Raw genomic sequence first — 19939 nt, forward strand, 5'->3', positions numbered from 1 at the left:
AGATTTAGTGTAGTAAACTACTTTAATATGTTTTGAACTGATTCCATATGTATTACAGTGTTACCAGGAGGATAGAGTTTTGCAGCAGGACTTAGTGGTTGTGATTTTGTGCCATGAGGAAGGAACCGGCACCAGGAAGCCAAGAATTGTCCTCTGGAAAGGAGGTGAGATTACTCCTGATGAGTGTGAATGAATTAGGGGTAGTGACCCAGAGGTGAATTCACCAGGATGTGATGGTGTGTGTTGTTAATTTGTTCAATGAAAGTGATGGTTCTTATCGGGGTCAGTGATGCACGGTGAGCGAGAAGGTAGGACATGGTTTTCAACTACCTGCCAGTCTTTATGATTATGACCCATGAGCACTAAGCAGGTACCTGGAAACCACCAATCCTGTAAGGTACAAGGTTTTGAAACTTCATCTGCCTTGGATCTGTAGGTGTCCTGAACAGGAATCTCCTAAACCGTTACAGGCTAGTGCTAGTGATGTGAAGCACACCAGCACATAGCAAGTAGCGGGTTAGGATGGGGAAGAATTTGGGCATGTAGGGCTTATGGTAAGTAGTCGTGGTAGAAATTGTGCCAGGTCCTCACCAAATTTGTAGAGAGATGAGAGCTAGGAAAAATTGTGTCTGAAAGAAGTGAGACTCCTCTCCCAAATCCAAACTAGTGACAAAGTGCAACTGAAGGTTGTTAAAATGACAGTAAATGTGTCGGTACTTACCGGGGTCAGTGATGCACTGTGAGCGGCAAGGTAGAACATGGTTGGGTAGAGCGGGCAAGTGCTTATCATTATGACCCATGAACTCTTAACAGGTACCACAAAATCACCAGTCCTGTAGGCTACAAGATTTGGAGACTTCTTCTGCCTAGGATCTGTAGGTGTGCTGAACAGGAATCTCCTCAACCGTTACAGGCCTGTGCTAGTTATGTGAAGCACACCAGCACGTAGCAAGTAGCGGGTGAGGATGGGGAAGAGTTTTGCCCTGTACACCTTGTCATAGGTAGTCCTTGTTGAAATAGTGCTCATGCGCCTCTGCACATGACTTGTAGCAAAATGATGCATAAAGGAAGCGGCAATGTACTCCTCCCGTGCACTGCAGTAGGTAAGGAGGAAGTGTGCTGAAGGTTGAAGAAGGTCGGTACATTATATATCTGTGAGTACTGTCACTTTTTGAAGAGTGATGACCAGAGAGTGATTAGGGGCCATGACAGGGAGAAGGAACTGGAGTTTTGTAATGACTTAATGAGTGCGAGCCCATCCCTGTGTAAGTTAATTAGGGGGATGACACAAAGGTGAAATCACCAAGGTGTGACCATGTGTACCATTAGGTGTTGTTAATTTGAAAAAGAAAATATATTGAGAAATTCTTTGCACATTGCTGTTGTTTGTGCACACATTTGTAATGTGTTTCGTGAGTTAAGGTGGCTCACTACACTCTGAAGTAGTTTCTAAGATGAGTCCCTATTGATTTAATCATAAAACATATGGTGATATAATTATAATAATTGGTGATGCCAAATGGCTGAAATAACATTTCAGAAAATTTTGGATAAAAACATGATTTTTTAAAAATTATTTCAACACACATGAACAAAAGACTGTGGCGGATTTGAACACGAGATCTAAGATTCACCAGCCCAATGCTTTCACCACTGAGCTACAATGATAGGCAAACAAATGGATCGATATAAATAATTTCACAAAACATTTAAATGGCCATCTTGTGATGTAGTGTCATAAAGAGTATAAGATTTAGTGTAGTGAACTACCTTAATATCTTTTCAACTGATTCCATATGTATTACAGTGTTACCAGGAGGATAGAGTTTTGCAGCAGGGCTTAGTGGTTATGATTTTGTTCCATGAGGAAGGAACCGGCACCAGGAAGCCAAGAATTGTCCTCTGGAAAGGAGGTAAGATTACTCCTGATGGGTGTGAATTAATTAGGGGTAGTGACCCAGAGGTGAATTCACCAGGATGTGATGGTGTGTGTTGTTAATTTAAATTGTACATTGTTCAATTCTTTGCTGTTCACTGCAGGGGTTTGTGCTTGTTTTTGAATGCAGAATTGAAAAACTGATATAAGTGATACTTCTCTCCCCAATCCAAACTGTTGAGAAAGTGCAAATGAAGGTTGTTTGAAATGACGTGTTCATTGAACGTGGTGGTACTTACCGGGGTCAGTGATGCACGGTGAGCGAGAAGGTGGGACATGGTTGTAAACTACCTGCCAGTGTTTATGATTATGACCCATGAGCACTAAGCAGGTAGCTGGAAACCACGAGTCCTGTAAGGTACAAGGTTTTGAAACTTCATTTGCCTTGGATCTGTAGGTGTCCTGAACAGGAATCTCCTAAACCGTTACAGGCTAGTGCTAGTAATGTGAAGCACACCAGCACATAGCAAGTAGCGGCTTAGGATGGGGAAGAATTTGGGCATGTAGTTCTTATGGTAAGTAGTCTTGGTAGAAATTGTGCCAGCTCCTCAACAAACTTGTAGAGAGATGAGAGCTAGGAAAAATTGTGTCTGAAAGAAGTGAAACTCCTATCCCTAATCCAAACTAGTGACAAAGTGCAACTGAAGGTTGTTAAAATGACATATACAGTAAATGTGTCGGTACTTACCGGGGTCAGTGCTGCACTGTGAGTGGCAAGGTAGAACATGGTTGGGTAGAACGGGCAAGTGCTTGTCATTATGACCCATGAGTTCTTAACAGGTACCACAAAACCACCAGTCCTGTAGGCTACAAGATTTTGAAACTTCTTCTGCCTAGGATCTGTAGGTGTGCTGAACAGGAATCTCCTCATCCATTACAGGCCTGTGCTAGTTATGTGAAGCACACCACCAAGTAGCGGGTGAGGATGGGGAAGAGTTTTGCCCTGTACAGCTTGTCATAGGTAGTCCTTGTTGAAATAGTGCTCATGTACCTTTTCACGTGAGTTGATGCATAAAGAAAGCGACAATGTGCTCCTCCTGTGTACTGTAGTATGTAAGGAGGAAGTGTACATTTGTGATGTGTTTTGTGAGTTCATATGTTTTCAACTGATTCCTTATGTATTACAGTGTTACAAGGAGGATAGAGTTTTGCAGCAGGGCCTAGTGGTTGTGATTTTGTTCCATGGGGAATGAGCAGCACCAGGAAGCCAAGAATTCTCCTCTGGAAAGGAGGTGAGATTACTCCTGATCGGTGTGACTTAATTAGGGGTAGTGACCCAGAGGTGAATTCACCAGGATGTGATGGTGTGTGTTATTAAGTGTTGTTAATTTGAAAAAGGAAAGTACATTTTTCAATTCTTTGCTGTTCAGTGCAGGCATATGTGCTTGTTTTTCAATGCCCAGTTGATAAACTGATATAAGCGATACTTCTCTCCCCAATCCAAACTAGTGACAAAGTGCAAATGAAGGTTGTTTGAAATGACATGTTCAATGAAAGTGGTGGTACTTATCGGGGTCAGTGATGCCCGGTATATGACAGGTGGCATGATGTCAGGTCTGGCAGCAACTCCGTGAACTTCTTCCAAGTGGTCTTCACATGCATTGTGGTTGCAATGTCACAGCCACCAGCATGTCTCAGAGGTAGCAGAAGGAGCCTATAACCTCCAACTTTTCCAGACCAACTTGGATATCACTGTGCAACCTACCGTCAAGGTAACCACAAGGTATGAGGTTATGAGACTTCTGTCATGGATCTGTAGGTGTGCTGAACAGGAATCTCCTCAACTGTTACAGGCTCGATAAAGTCATGTGTGCACACCATCACATAGGAAGAAGCGAGTCGGGATGGGGAAGAATTTTGGCATGTATGGCTTGTGATAAGTAGTCTTTGTAGACATTGTGCCACCTCAGCACAAGACCTGTAGAGCGTTGAGACCTAAAGAAAATAATGCGATAGAAGTGAGAGTCCTTGAAGTTTGTGACAAAGTGCAGGGGAACGTTGTTGAAATGACATGTGCAGAAAAAGGGGTGGTACTTACCGAGGTCAATGATGCACAGGGAGCGTCAAAGGAGGACATGGTTTACCAGTTCCGGCTAATACTGATGATTATGACCCATGAGTACTTAGCAGGTACCAGGAAACCACGAGTCTAACACAGTACTAGGTTTGGAGACTTCTACAGCTTTGTATCTGTAGGTGTGCTGAACAGGAATCTCCTAAACTGTTACAGGCTCGTTCTAGTCATGTGACGCACACCAGAACATAGGAAGTAGCAGATTAGGATGGGGAAGAAGTTTGGCATGTACGGCTTGTGATAAGTAGTCTTTGTAGAAATTTTGACACCTCCACAGAAGAGTTGTAGAGTGTTAGGACCTAAAGAAAATAGTCCGATAGAAGTGAGAGTCCTCTCGCAACTTTAAATCTATGATAAAATGCAGGTGAAGGTTGTTGAAATGACATGTGCAGGGAAGGGGGTGGTACTTACCGAGGTCAATGATGCACAGGGAGTGTCAAAGGAGGACATGGTTTACCAGTTCCGGCTAATACTTATGATTATAACCCTGGAGTACGTAGCAGGTACCAGGAAACCACAAGTGTCTCACAGTACTTGTTTTGGAGACTTCTTCTGTCTTGTATCTGTTGGTGTGCTGAGCAGGAATCTCCTAAACCATTACAGGCAAGCTCTAGTGATGTGAAGCACACCAGCACATTGTAAGTAATGGGTTAGGATGGGGAGGAAACTTGGCCTGTACAGCTTGTGGTAAGTAGTCTTTGGAAATAGTTCACTTCCACCACCGCACACAAGACTTGTTATTTCATCAACCTTCAGTTGCATTTTTTCACAAATCTGCCCAATCTTGCTACATGTACAGGGAAAGGGGTGGTACTTTCCAAGGTCAGTGATGCACAGGGAGCGTCAAAGGAGGACATGGTTTTCTAGTTCCGGCTGATACTGATGATTATGACCCATGAGTACTTAGCAGGTACCAGGAAACCACGATTCTAGCACAGTACTTGTTTTGGAGACTTCTTCTGCCTTGTATCTGTAGGTGTGTTGATCAGGAATCTCCTAAACCATTACAGGCAAGCTCTAGTGATGTGAAGCACACCAGCACATAGCAAGTAATGGGTTAGAATGGGAAGGAAACTGGGCATGTACGTCTTGTGGTAAGTAGTCTTCGTGGAAATTGTGCCAGGTCCTCACCAAATTTGTAGAGAGATGAGAGCTAGGAAAAATTGTGTCTGATAGAAGGGAGACTCCTCTCCCAAATCCAAACTAGTGACAAAGTGCAACTGAAGGTTGTTAAAATACAGTAAATGTGTCGGTACTTACCGGGGTCGGTGATGCACTGTGAGCGGCAAGGTAGAACATGATTGGGTAGAACGGGCAAGTGCTTATGATTATGACCCATGAGCTCTTACTAGGTACCACAAAACCATCAGTCCTGTAGGATACAAGATTTTGAGACTTCTTCTGCATAGGATCTGTAGGTGTGCTGAACAGGAATCTCCTCAACCGTTACAGGCCTGTGCTAGTTACGTGAAACACACCAGCACGTAGCAAGTAGCGGGTGAGGATGGGGAAGAGTTTTGGCCTGTACAGCTTGTCATAGGTAGTCCTTGTTGAAATAGTGCTCATGTACCTTTTCACATGACTTGTAGCGAAATGATGCATAAAGAAAGCGGTAATGTGCTCCCGTGCACTGCAGTAGGTAAGGAGGAAGTGTGCTGAAGGTTGAAGAAGGGGTACATTATATATCTGTGAGTCCTGTCATCTTTTGAAGAGTGATAGGGGGCGATGACAGGGAGAAGGAACTAGAGTTAGGTAATGACTTAATGAGTGCAAGCCCATCCCTGTGTAAGTTAATTAGTGTGATGACACAGAGGCGAAATCACCGAGGTGTGACCATGTAGTAGTCTTTGTAGAAATTGTGCCACCTCCACAGAAGAGTTGTAGAGCGTTCAGACCTGAAGAAAATAGTTCGATAAAAGTGAGAGTCCTCTCGCAACTTGAAGTTTGTGACAAAGTGCAAGTGAAGGTTGTTGAAATAACATGTGCAGGGAAAGGAGTTGTACTTACCGTGGTCAATGATGCACAGGGAGCATCAAAGGAGGACATGGTTTGTCAGTACCGGCGAATACTTATGATTATGACCGATGAGTACTTAGCAGGTACCGGGAAACCACGATTCTAGCACAGTACTTGGTTTGGAGACATATACAGCCATGTATCTGTTGGTATGCTGATCAGGAATCTCCTAAAGCATTACAGGCAAGTGGTAGTGATGTGAAGCACACCAGCACATTGTAAGTAATGGGTTAGGATGGGAAGGAAACTGGGCATGTACGGCTTGTGGTAAGTAGTCTTTGGAAATAGTTGACTTCCACCTCCGCACAATACTTGTAGCGAGATGTGGCAGTGTTCTTCCGTGAACTGCAGTAGGTAAGGATGAAGTGTGCTGAAGGTTGAAGAAGGGGTACTTTATATATCTATGAGTACTGTCATCTTTTGAAGAGTGACAAGAGAGCGATTAGGGGTGATGACAGGGAGAATGAAATAGAGTTAGTTAATGACTTAATAAGTGCAAGACAATGCAAGGATGAGTTAATTAGTGGGATGACACAGAGGTGAATTCACCAAGGTGTGACTGTGTGTACCATTAGTGTTATCAATTTGAAAACAAATTTATATTGTGGATTTTCAAAGCGTAATGTGGCTGATTAAAAGCTAAACAAATACTACAAGAAAAGGGGCACAAACGCACAGCATGTAATAAGTAAAAATAGGTCACGGGAGGAAAGTAATTGTTATACAGTTTGATTTCTCAAAAGTAAATATAAAAACTCCTGTAGCAACTGTCATATGATATTTTAGGCAAAGCTAAACAGTCAAATTATCAACCAGAGGCAAATGAACTGGTTGTTTTGATATGAATGCACCTATGAAAATATTGTACTGTTCATCATTCCACATAGAAACTTTGTTTATTGAATAAAGAACGACTCATATAGATGTCAGTAATGCTAAACTGAAGCAGTTACTTATCTTGGCTAACAAACCATTAAAAATGTTGACATTATATTAAAGAATTACACACTGGTCCATTATTGGAAACCGGTGTTTTCCTTTTAGATTTCTGAGTCGGCCATTTCGTCAGCAAAAGCGCTATACCTCTCTAGGGTTTATGACAACTCATCAAAAAATTCATCGATACGACATGTCATAGATACGACATGACATAGATACGACATGACATAGATACGACATGACATAGATACGACATGACATAGATACGACATGTCATAGATACGACATGTCATAGATACGACATGTCATAGATACGACATGTCATAGATACGACATGTCATAGATACGACATGTCATAGATACGACATGACATAGATACGACATGTCATAGATACGACATGTCATAGATACGACATGTCATAGATACGACATGTCATAGATACGACATGACATAGATACGACATGACATAGATACGACATGACATAGATACGACATGACATAGATACGACATGACATAGATACGACATGACATAGATACGACATGACATAGATACGACATGACATAGATACGACATGACATAGATACGACATGACATAGATACGACATGACATAGATACGACATGACATAGATACGACATGTCATAGATACGACATGTCATAGATACGACGATTTATCAACACTCATTGAAACGAGTCAAAAAATACAGGAATGATAATTTTGTTCATGTTTTTTATTAACTGTTTCTATACGAAATATTATGTGCCAAGCCCTTAATGTATTTTAGATAGTTTCCTGGGTTTTTTTACCCTTGTAGAAAGTGAAGATACTATATATCTGTAGTATGATTTTTAGGTCACCTCAGTCACTCAGCTTACTTGCATGTATTGCTATTGGTCTGTGTCCATCGTCGTCCGTTAACAACTTCTTCCCAGAAACTACTGGGCCAATCTCTACCAAATTTGGTATGTAGCATCTGTAGGTGAAGGAGACCAGAAATTGTAAATTTCATGACACCCACCCTACTAAGGAGCCTTAATTTTAGGGTAAAAACTGTAAAATTTATTTATTTATTTAAAAATATTCTTTACTCTTGGGCATCTAACAGATAAAGTGAGTACATGTATATAGTAATGATGAGCAAGGAAGCTTCTACCAAAATTGTAAATTTCTTGACCCATGGGGCAGGGTTCTTGTGTAATGTTGTGGTCATGTATTGTTGTGTATATAGTGAAAATAAATTATTCCTATAAAAACCTTCTTCTCTACTCCTAGGCATCTAGCAGACAAAGTGAGTATAGTTATAATGAGCAAGGAAGCATTTGCCATAATTGTAAATTTCATGACTCACAGGGTGGGGTTCTGACCCCAGGGTCTTACTATATAGTGTTTATTTGTAAAGCACTTAAATAACATCTTTTTTAGTATTGATACCAAATGGATATAAAATTTTAGAAAGAACAGTTACTAGTCCATTACCAAAATTGTAAATTTGATGATCCCAGGGGTAGGGGGTTATGGTATCGGGGTGCGGCCAAAATGGTCAGTTATTAAATGTGTGAACATTAGAAATTTTTAACTTCCTGATAACTACCATTCTAATTTTTTTTCAAATTTGGTATGAAGCATCTTTGGAACAAGGGGGACATAAATTGTAAATTTCAGGATTCCTGCACCCCTGAGGCTTTAGGGGCAGGAAAAAAACTGCCCAAAATTGACAAATTTTCAAAAATCTTCTCTAGAAGTGCATGTGTTTAAGAAAAAATTAAATGGACAATGATGTAGCTCTGCAGCAGAAAGGCTTCTACCAAAATTGTAAATTTCCTGATCCCCAAGGTAGGAGTTCTAACCCCAGGGTGGTGGCCAAACTTAGTATATAGTGTTTATGTGTACATTTGTGTATCACCATGAGACGATGTGTCATGTACCTTCATGACCTCCATATGACTTTGACCTCAAGGTCAAAATTAAAGGTTTTTACAATGGATTCGTGTCAGGGCCATAACTTTTTTGTTCTTTGACATAGGCATACCATATTTGACACATGAGTGTATCACCATGAGACGATGTGTCGAGTACCTTCATGTCCTCTAAATGACCTTGAACTTTGACCTCAAGGTCGAAACTGATTATAGGGTTTTGACATAGTCATACCATAAGACATGGGTGTTTCACCATGAGAATATGTGTCATGTACATTCATGACCTCTTTATGACCTTGACCTTTGATCTCAAGGTCAAAATTATAGGTTTATACCATGGATTTGTGTTCGGACTATATCTCCCATTTTCTTCTACAAAGGCATACCATATTTTTACACTCAGGAAAGAGGTAATTTATACCTATTAACAACACCCTTTGGGAGATTGGGGTAAGCGTGGGGTATTCTTAGTGAGCATTGCTCACAGTACCTCTTGTGTTAATTAGATTGCAATCCCACATGATAACTAAGATCGGAATCTCTGCATCTTCTCCTGGTACCCCAGACACGTACGAAAACATATGGGTATCGACATATGGATAAGGCCGCATGGAGTCTCTGGAACTCTCTGGCTTTTAAACTTAGACAATATACTTCACTGTCTAGTTTTAAAGCGGACCTCAAAACACATCTTTTTAGATTAGCTTTTATTTTGTGATTTTTTTTTTTACATACTTAGTGCTCTTACATTACAGCTCTTACAGTGCTGTTACATTTTTTCTCACAAAAAACGGAAACCAAAAAAAACCCTGTAGTTTGTTATTATACCTGTGTCCTTTCTATGTATTTAATTATCCCTAACGGTAGTTTTAATTTATTTATTTTTATGTTATTAGGGTAATTATATCAATACATTAGGTGCTATATATTAATGATAATAATTATGCATTTTAATTCTGAGACTATGAATATTTTATTCACATGTATGTGCACATTGATTTTATATTATCTTTTCTCTCACATTTGTAAAGCGCTTTAGAGAACTAATGTTGATAGGGCACTATATTAATCTGAAACTTGCTATGTAGCTTCTTCATGGGTCACTCTAGATCATTTTGCAATTTTGATCCATTTCAACCTCTCTTTCAGGAGTTTTGCCCCTTTATTTGAAAATTATTGCTATATGGAGGGTACTTAATTTGTCTGGCAAACTCCTCCCACAATTTTCAAGTGAGGAACATCTTGTTTTTAAAGAGTGTTTGTAAGGATATTAAAGATGTGCATGTGGCAAGATTTTTATTTTCTTCAATTTTTGAGAAAATTGCAAGTTGGTGAACTTTTTTGAGAAAATATTACAAAGAGAGTACATAAATTGTTCAGTGAACTCCTCCCACACTTTTCAAATGAGAACCTTTTTATTTTACAGAGTGTTTATATGGGTATTGAAGGTGTGCATGTAGCAAGGATTTTGTTTTTCTCTCATTTTTGAGAAAATTACAGGTTATTGAACTTAGTCAGTTTTGAGGAATTATTACATAGAGAGTACATGATTTGTCTTTTATTTTTCCTTCGACAGTTTTCAAGTGAGGACCTTCTTATTTTACAGAGTATTTGTTTGGGTATGGGAGCTATAGATGTGCATGTGGCAAGGATTTTGATTTTCTTCATTTTTCTTTTAGAAACTTACAGGTTGTTAAACTTAGTCCATTTTGAGGAAATATTATTTATATTAAATGAAGGACATGGTTTGTCCTTATAACTCCTCCAGGGTTTTATCCAGCATTTAGTTGTTCTACCCATTTTATATTTAAGGGGAATTTTTGAGAATGTAGTCATGAGCTTCATGGGGATGGACATCCATGGAATATAATATCCACAGATTATAACAGCCATATAAAGTGATTGATTACTCATTTTATTTATATTGTAAGTCTGACAATTGTATAAAATGACTTAGAATATAAAAAAAATGATTTTTGTTGAAAATTCTTATACAATTTTGTGAAGTTTTACAAATGAAGGGGATTTTTTTATCTGTGGAAGGGGAAATATCCATTTGTTGCCAAGGGGGAAAGGTACCCTTTACCGGTAGTAAAAACAACCTAGATAAATCCCTGTCCTCTCACAGTTTAGAGTCTAGGGTATTTGTGAATAACTTGGAGATGCATAGTGTAAGGATTTTGATTCTTAACAAATTTTAATTTTTTTTGACATTTTGAACATTTACAGGTTGTTGAACTTGATCAAGCACCTATATTTACACTCTTAACTTTCTTATTTTATACGCCCGTCATTACAGATACAGATATTGCCCTGGTATTTTGTCAAAGGCTTCCTCTCAGAGGAATACGAGTTCAGTGTGCATTTCACCAGGATTGGTCCATCCTTGACCTACTTTTTGGAAAAATAAGTCAGTTTTCCGAGCTTTTTTTTTTTCATTACGGATACAGATATTGCCCTGATATTTAATCAAAGGCTTCCTCTCAGAGGAATACGAGTTCAGTGTGCATTTCAGCAGGATTGGTCCATTCTTGACCTACTTTTGGACTAAAAATAGGTCAGACAGTTTTCCGGCCTTTTTTTCATTACGGATATACATGTACAGATATTGTCCTGATATTTAGTCAAAGGCTTCCTCTCGGAGGAAGACAAGTGCAGTTAACTTTTCAGCTGGATTGGCGCACTACAACCTACAGTACTTTAGGGGTGGAAGTTGGTCAAACAGTTTTCCAGATTTTTTTGGTATGGTCACAGGTATTGCTCTGAAATTTAGTCACAACCCTTTCAGAGAAATACATAATCAGTTCACATTTCAAACATTTCAACTTAATTGGTGCACCATGACCTACTTTAGGGTTAAAAGTAGATCAAATGGTTTCCTGGACTTTTTATCTTCATAAATAGATATTGCACCAACATTTTGTCACAACCTCAATCTCAGTGAAAATTTAATACACCATGACCCACTTTATAGCTTTTCTATTCAGAATGTGTGTTGTATCAATTCGGAGTGCACAATATGCTTCCAGGTTGAATTTCACTGTCCGACAGACGTATATTGTACTGTTTACGGTATTCTTGTTTAACGTCTGTCATGATCGGAAGTAGAATGACTTGTAATATTGAAAGTAAATGCACGGAGTAGGCTATATACAGAAAATTTTACAAGAATGTGGTTTAAATTATATCTGGGTTTTACAATCTGTAGAAAATGAAAAATGGCTGATTAGTGTAATTAAACATACTCTGGATGATCAATTTCAACAGAAATGGGTTTCTGAATGTAATACATTGGAAAAAGGTGTACTTTATAATTAGCCGAGTTGCAACGAAGTTGAACTCTGCTATTGGTTTGGTTTGGCGGGCGGTTGGGCGTCAACAATTGGTTTCCAGATGATAACTCGAAAAGTTTACAATCTAATCAAATGAAACTTTGATATATTGTTGGGTACCAGGTAAGGAAAACCCCTATTGATTTTGGAGAAAAATGGTCAAAGGTCAAGGTCACAGTGACCGAAAATAGAATGAAAATTTCAGAAAAATTTGGTTTCCGGATGATAACTCAGAAAATTTAAATCTGAATCAAATGAAACTTTGATATATTGTTGGGTACCAGATAAGGAAGACCTCTATTGATTTTGGAGAAAAATGGTCAAAGGTCAAGGTCACAGCGACCGAAAATAGGATGAAAATTTCAGGAAAATTTGGTTTCCGGATGATAACTCTGAAAGTTTAAATCCAAATCAAATGAAACTTTGATATATTGTTGGGTACCAGGTAAGGAAGACCCCTATTGATTTTGGAGAAAAAAGGTCAAAGGTTAAGGTCACAGTGACCGAATATAAAATGAAAATTTCAGAAATATTTGGTTTCCAGATGATAACTCAGAAAGTTTAAATCCGAATCAAATGATACTTGAAGATATTGTTATGTACCAGGTAAGGAAGACCCCTATTGACTTTGGAGAAAATAGGTTAAAGGTCAAGGTAACAGTGACCGAAAATAGATTTAAAATTCCAAAAGGATTTTGGTTTCCGGAGGATAACTCGAAAAAAAATTAATTTGAATCAAATGAAACTTGGATATATTGTTGGATACCAGCAAAGCAAGGCCCCTATTGATTTTGGAGAACAAAGGTCAAGGTCACAGTGACCGAATATAGATTGAAAACTTCAGACAAATATGGTTTCTGGACAGTAACTCGAAAAGTTTAAAACTGAAATTAGTTCTTCACAATTATAAATATACCACGTCATTCCTGGCTTTACAATGTATCCCATGCAACTCGGCTCATGCACCCCTGGGTGCATATACTGATTTTTTAATTACAAATAGTATATTGACATCAAGAAGTTGCATAGAAGCCAATGTACCAAGAAATATTATTCTTACATTAAAAAAATTTAGAACAAGTAATCACAGATTACCTATTGAGACAGGCAGGTGGAGTGGTGTGCCCAGAAACCAGAGAAGTTGTACTTTATGTGAAAATGAGGTTGGGGATGAGTTTCACTATATCATAACTTGTTCAGCTCTTAGGGATAGTAGACAATTTTATTTACCTTCTAAATACACAGACGGACCAAACATCATAAAATTCTTTAACTTGTTTTCATGTAAAAAGTTATCTGTTTTGAGTAATCTTTCCAAATTCATAAATATAATTCACATGAGAGTTACTCTTTCAGGTTAAAAATTATAAACTGTACACTCTTTCATGAATTCTTTGTTTAACATTGTGTGTATGTATATCTTCTCTATGTTGTTTTGTGCAAAATGAGAATGAATTGAATTAGCAACTCCCTGAAGTGCACACAGGCTGTTTACACACATGTGAAAAACATGTAGAGGTGCACTCAGGCTGTTTACACACATGTGAAAAACATGTAGATTTGAGGGTAATCTTGTTTGGAGAGAAAGGAAGAAATTGAAAATGTCATGTAGGGTGTTGGGTTTTTTTTTGGTGTCAGTAAAAGAAACAGGTTACTTAGAACATTTCCGACTCCATTATTTGGAATCAATTTAGCATGTGATTTGTAATGATTTCTTTTCCTGTACAGTAATTTATAGTGATAGTGACAATAATTACTGGTTTGATACTAACAATAGTGCTGCCATTAAATTGGAAACATGCTTATGTATAAATTCACAGGTTGTAATGGAACTTTTTTCTTGTTTTTAAGATGGAACATTAGCTCAGGCAATTTCAGAACAAGAAAAAGCACATCAGAGTCCAGATGGAGATATCACAGACATCATGGATGGTCAACTCTAGAAAGAGAAGTTTGACGATGATGACTTTTTTCATGGCAGCAATTGTGGTTGGTTAAGGTACTGAAGGCGGAAACATTCAAAATGTGAATTTTTATTCATAAAAGGATGACATGCTCTATGTTTTATTGTTTTATTTCATAATTTTGTGGTAAATAGAGCAAGTAAAATTAAATGTTAGATAAGTGATTTTTGGCCATGCACTTGCACAAAGTGCTTTGATTATCTATTTGTCTGTCAGCCCATGTGTGTGTGTGTGTGTGTGTGTGCTAGAAAATTAAAAATTTTATATGGCCGCATAAAAATGTGGGCGTATTATGCTATATTGCTGTCGTTCGTCTGTCCCTTTAACTGTCTTCGCAACTACTCATAAACCCTTGGGGGGAATTTTGATGAAACTTGGTACAAAGAAAGATCACAATGTAGAACTGTGCATATTGCTAGGGGAATGCTGTCCATTGTCCATTGGTTTTCATCCGTCGTGCGTTAACAATATGGGGTTCTGATCCCAGGATGGGGCCAAACTTGTTATATAGTGTTTATGTGTAAAATACTTAAATAACATCTTCTTTAATGCCATTGATACTAAATTGAAAGTAAATAGATATTTAGAAAGAACAGGTAGTCCTTTACCAAAATTGTAAATTTGATTATTCCAGGGGTAGGGGTTTTGGTATCAGGGTGGGGCCATAATGGTCAGTTATTAAATGTGTGAGCAATAGACATTTTTGACTTCTTCTTGATAACTATCATTCCAATTCTTTTCAAATTTGGTATGAAACATTCATTTGGAACAAGGGGAACATAAATTGTAAATTTAAGGATTCCTGGAGCCCTTGGGGCAGGGCCAAAAATGACCACTTTTCAAAAATCTTCTTCTCAAGAACCACACATATAAGAAAAACTGAATGCATAGTGATGTAGAGCAGGAAGACCTCTACCAAAAGTGTAAATTTCATGATCCCCGGGGTAGGGGTTCTGACCCCAGGGCGGGACCAAACTTGTTATATAGTGTTTATATGTAAAACACTTAAACAACATTTACAGATGTACTTTAATGCTTTTGATACTAAATTGAAACTAAATGGATAGAGCAGGTAGTCTTTTATCAAAATTGTAACTTTGATTTTCCCCAGAGTAAGGGTTTTGACCCCAGGGTGGGGCCAAACTTAGTATATAGTATTTATGTGTAAGTTTGATGATACTGTATAAAATCTAAATGCATACTTCGGAATAGCAGAATAGGATGTACAAAATATGGTGAATTTCACAACCCAGGGTTATGACTTTAGGACGAGTCCAAATTAGTCATATATTTTGATATTTTAATGTTAATACACCTATTATTGAAAGCCTTTCATCAGTGTATGCACTTTTGAAGGCAGTGAAGTTTTAAGAACACATCTTGTTTTACACTGTTGCTGAACATTAGAATTTAGCTTAGATATCCAGAACAGGAAATTTTTTCTAGATTTCATAGCCCATTTAAGTAATGATACTTTTTCACTAGTATTCAGGTGACCGATAAGGCCTGTGGGCCTCTTGTTAAGGGGGTTGCGACCCTTAGACTTAATGTTTTCTATGCAAAATACTTTGTCTTCACAACTCCTCCTAAACCCTTTGGGGAGATTTTGATGAAACTTGGTACCAAAAAAAATCTGCTATGTGGAGATATGCATATTACAAGGGAAATTGTGCACCACTATATTTGAAGGAGTTAGGGCCCTTGGACTTGCATTTATTTTATGCAAGTACCTTGTCTTAGCAACTTTTCTTAAACCCTTTTGGGGATTTCAATGAGACTTAGTGCAAAGGAAGATCGCAATGTGTAGATGTGCATATTACAAAGGGAATGCTGTCCCACTACTTTTGAAGGAGTTACAGCCCTTGGACTTAGATTTATTTAATGCAAAGTACATTGTTATTGCAACTTCAATGAAATGTTTTTGTGGATAATCCTTTCTTACTTGTTCAAATTTCTGGGTCAATAATGTGGGTGTATCATGTACCGGTTTAGCGGTGGCCTATTTTTAATGTAAAACTTGCTGTTATATCATTTTTACCACTTTATTCATCATTTTATATTAACTTTATATTTTCATTTTATTCTTCCAGGTTTTCCAGAAGCAAAGGTTGTGGCTCAGCTATTCTAAACCTGATTTCTGCACATTCCTTAAACTGTTTCACGGAAAGTCTTCTTGAAATTTACAGATCAGGTATACATGCTAATCTCTAGTTTATTTCATACCAGTGTGCTTACTAGTGTTGAAAAATGGGGGAAATTTCATAATCGATAATCGGTCATAATCGAAAGAACTGTTTCGATCAATGATCGATGTAATCGGTATTTACATGTAGTTAATAATGTTTATTATTTTTGGAGTTATTTCTATTTAGTTTTATGGATATGTGCAGCATACACACTAGCTGGTGTCACTGAATTCCCACTTTTCAATGTGGAGTCCACTCTGACTCTTCCCCCGCACATGTCTTGATATAAAAGCGGGAGTAACAGTCAGATGAATCTTGGATTAGATATTAATTAGTGTACAAGCGACAATCAATTATGAAAAATATAATCGGAATCGAAAATCCAAAAACGATCGACAATCGATTGTCGGCGACAATCGTTTCATCACTAGTGCTTACATTTATAGTTGTCTTGTGTGCATATGACAAGTGGTCTAACAAGTCTATCTTTTAAAATGTATTTCAGTTCATTTGGTAATAATCAACCAATAATTGGGTTTGACTATGTTAACAAGCTTTTCACAACAAGATATGGAATTGAAGATAATTTTCAGTTATAGGATACTAATTACGACAGGATGGCTTTTGATGAAGTTTAGTTGTACCCAGGAATTAGCAAATGATACTTTATACAGGATTATTTTCACCCCATGTTATTTTCGCCGTTCTACACTTGAAGACAATTTCATTCCGTTTTAAATTCGCCCAGACCCAGTTGTGTTAAAAGAGAGATAAGAGAAGAAACCATTTTTCCCAGTCTTAAGTTCGCCCATTGACAACAAGGGTGAAAGGGGGCGAAAACAAAACAGGGGCGAATATTTCCCTGTATGCAGCATCAATATTTAAGTGACTCCTTATCATTTTAGGAGTCGGTGTAAATGGTCAGCTGATCTGAGGGATTCATCTGAAGGGAGTGTTTGACTCACCAGCCAGATGCCTTTTTTCTGAACATGGGGCAATTTAATGGTTTCTCTGGATGCCCATATTGTTATGCTCCAGGAAAATCTGTCTAAACGAGTGAGAGGTCACACTCTTTCGTACCCCTTCATCGTGGACCGTGAGAATGGACACCATGAGCTAAGAACCAACAGTTCCCACTTGATGAATAGTGAAGAAGGGGAGAAAAATAAAGGTTAAGCAATTCAAGTTGTGAAGGGACTTGCGTGGTTCTCCTACTTGCCATTCTTTGACAAATTACGAAGGATTGCGATAGGTTATATGCATTGCATTCTTCTAGGAGTTGTGAAGATGTTAGGGACGTTGTGGTTTGATAAATTGTACAAACAGGAAATGTTTAGCATTGCGTCAAGAGTTACAGATGTGGACCAGTACTTGCTAGCAATCAAACCACCCAGTTTTATTCCAAGGTTGCCACGATCATTGAGTGAGATTTCTCACTGTAAGGCTGCAGAGCTGGAGAACTTTCTACTGTTCTACAGCTTGCCATGCCTCATCGGAATTCTACCGCAGGACCAGTTTCAAAAAATTTCACTTCTGGTGTATGCCATGTACATTCTGTTGCAGGAAAATATTACTCTTCAGGACATTCTGCAGTGAGTGGATGCTTTTAGAATTTGTATTGAATATATTAGCCCTGTATGGAGAAAGATACTCAATCTCTAATGTCTATCTTCTTCATCTGACGACAGAATTGTCAATTTCGGTCCCCTCTGGTCCACATCATGTTTCTATTTTGAGGCCTTTAACGATCAATTACGACAACTGTTTCATGGAACTCAAAGCATAGATAAACAAATTACGTTTGCAGTGTGTGTGCATCAATTCTTGTCAAAGATGGCACAAACTTTAAATTATGGGAGTGCAGAACACAAATTCTTGAAGAAAGTGATGGACAGGAAACCACAGTCAATGCGAGAAAGGGCGACTGAAAAGGTATTTGTGGTTGGTGCATACCATAGCCGGCCTATATCCACTGAGGAACAACATGCCATATTCTTGGTGGGCGGAGATGTGTGTTCGGCAATGTTTTTTAACAGACTCTGCTCACCAACAAATTATTCATTCTGTGGAATACAAATCAACTGTCAGACGGGACAATAGTCTTGTTGACTTTAATGGAAACGGATTTGGACCCATACAGTGTTTCATTACGATTAAAACACGGTGGAACAAGTTCTCATTTTATGCCTTATTGAATGTTATGGAGAAATGTGACAATATACTTTGAAGCACATCTGACAGACATATGGTTGCTTGGAGACCAAGTTGTGGTCAGTTAAGAGCTATAAAAGTGAAGGACATCACCAACATTTGTGTTTGCGCACAAGCTAATGACAAATTTTGGGTTTTTTGGTGTGTTTTTTTTTATCATTCGAAACAAGGAGAAGGAATAGATTACAATAACAGTACATATATGTAGATATTAGAGACTATTAAAGGGACTGATTCACGTTTACACGCACGCTCACACACAAATTATGTTTTTTCGCTTTTATTGAACTCTACTGTCTAATGTGTTTAAAGGTTTCATAAAAAATTAAAGTTTACACATTATCACAGGAGCTCATTTTAGAGAGTTTATTGTTTTGTAAACAAAGATTGCTATATGTTATTGTTTTTAAGAAGTTTTGAAAAGAAATGAAAGTTTTATTATATTTGTTTACATAACACATAATTAAGTCTAAAAGATTGCTTTTATTCTTGCATTCAGAAGGTATATATTTTGGCTGTCAACATTAAATGAGTCGTATTTTTAATTTTTAACATCAAAAATGAAGAACAAAATTATTAAAACACATGAACCAGTCCCTTTAAGGTAGCTCACTACACTTAAGCTTATACTCTGTATGACACCACGACATAAGATGGCCATTTAAATGTTTTCTGAAATTATTTGTATCAGTCGATTTGTTTGTCTATCATTGTAGCTCGGTCATTAAAGCATTGGGCTGGTGAACCGCAGATCTCGAGTTCAAATCCCCCAGAGTCTTTTAAGCATATGTGTTGAAATAATTTTGTGGAAAATCTTGTTTTTATCCTAATTTGTATATTTTTTTGCCTTTTTGGTATACGTATATACTTATTGTATATCATCTTATCTTTTATAGTTAAATCAATTGTACTAATTTGAGAAACTATTTCTGGGTGTAGTGAGCCACCTTAAAACATGTTTAATCATGCTGTACATGTATAGTAGATATGATAGTGAGCTGGTAAATTTTCAGTTTAGCTTAACTTAGAATTATAGATCAATTGCTGATGATATCTTTGATGTGAATTTGTCACTTTGTTAAAATGTTGCATTCTTCAAAATACACAAGTTTACAAATAATGAAGCTAATTTCCTTTCCTTTTTATACGCCCATCGAAGACGGGACGTATTATGGTATGGCGTCGTCCGTCCGGACCTTGTGGGCAGGATACAGACTGAACCATAAGCCCTAGGACTTTACAACTCGGTACATTTGATCACCATGATGAGAGGAAGATGCCTAATGTTTTTCAAGGTCAAAGGTCAAGGTCGTAGTATCACTTATTAGGAAAACCTTATGGGCATGATAAAAACCGAAC

General features: G+C 37.9%; 1 long non-coding RNA gene across 1 annotated transcript; it reads left to right on the forward strand.

The window, feature by feature from the left end:
* The first annotated feature begins 66 nt into the window (after positions 1-66).
* Positions 67-19700, forward strand: LOC125658376 (uncharacterized). Its single transcript, XR_008798382.1, has 6 exons — positions 67-164; positions 1808-1913; positions 3064-3168; positions 14071-14218; positions 16274-16374; positions 17275-19700. It is a non-coding gene; the product is annotated as an uncharacterized LOC125658376 (long non-coding RNA).
* The last annotated feature ends 239 nt before the right edge of the window (positions 19701-19939 follow it).

This window comes from Ostrea edulis, chromosome 9 (assembly GCF_947568905.1).
Source record: "Ostrea edulis chromosome 9, xbOstEdul1.1, whole genome shotgun sequence".
NCBI lineage: Eukaryota > Metazoa > Mollusca > Bivalvia > Ostreida > Ostreidae > Ostrea > Ostrea edulis.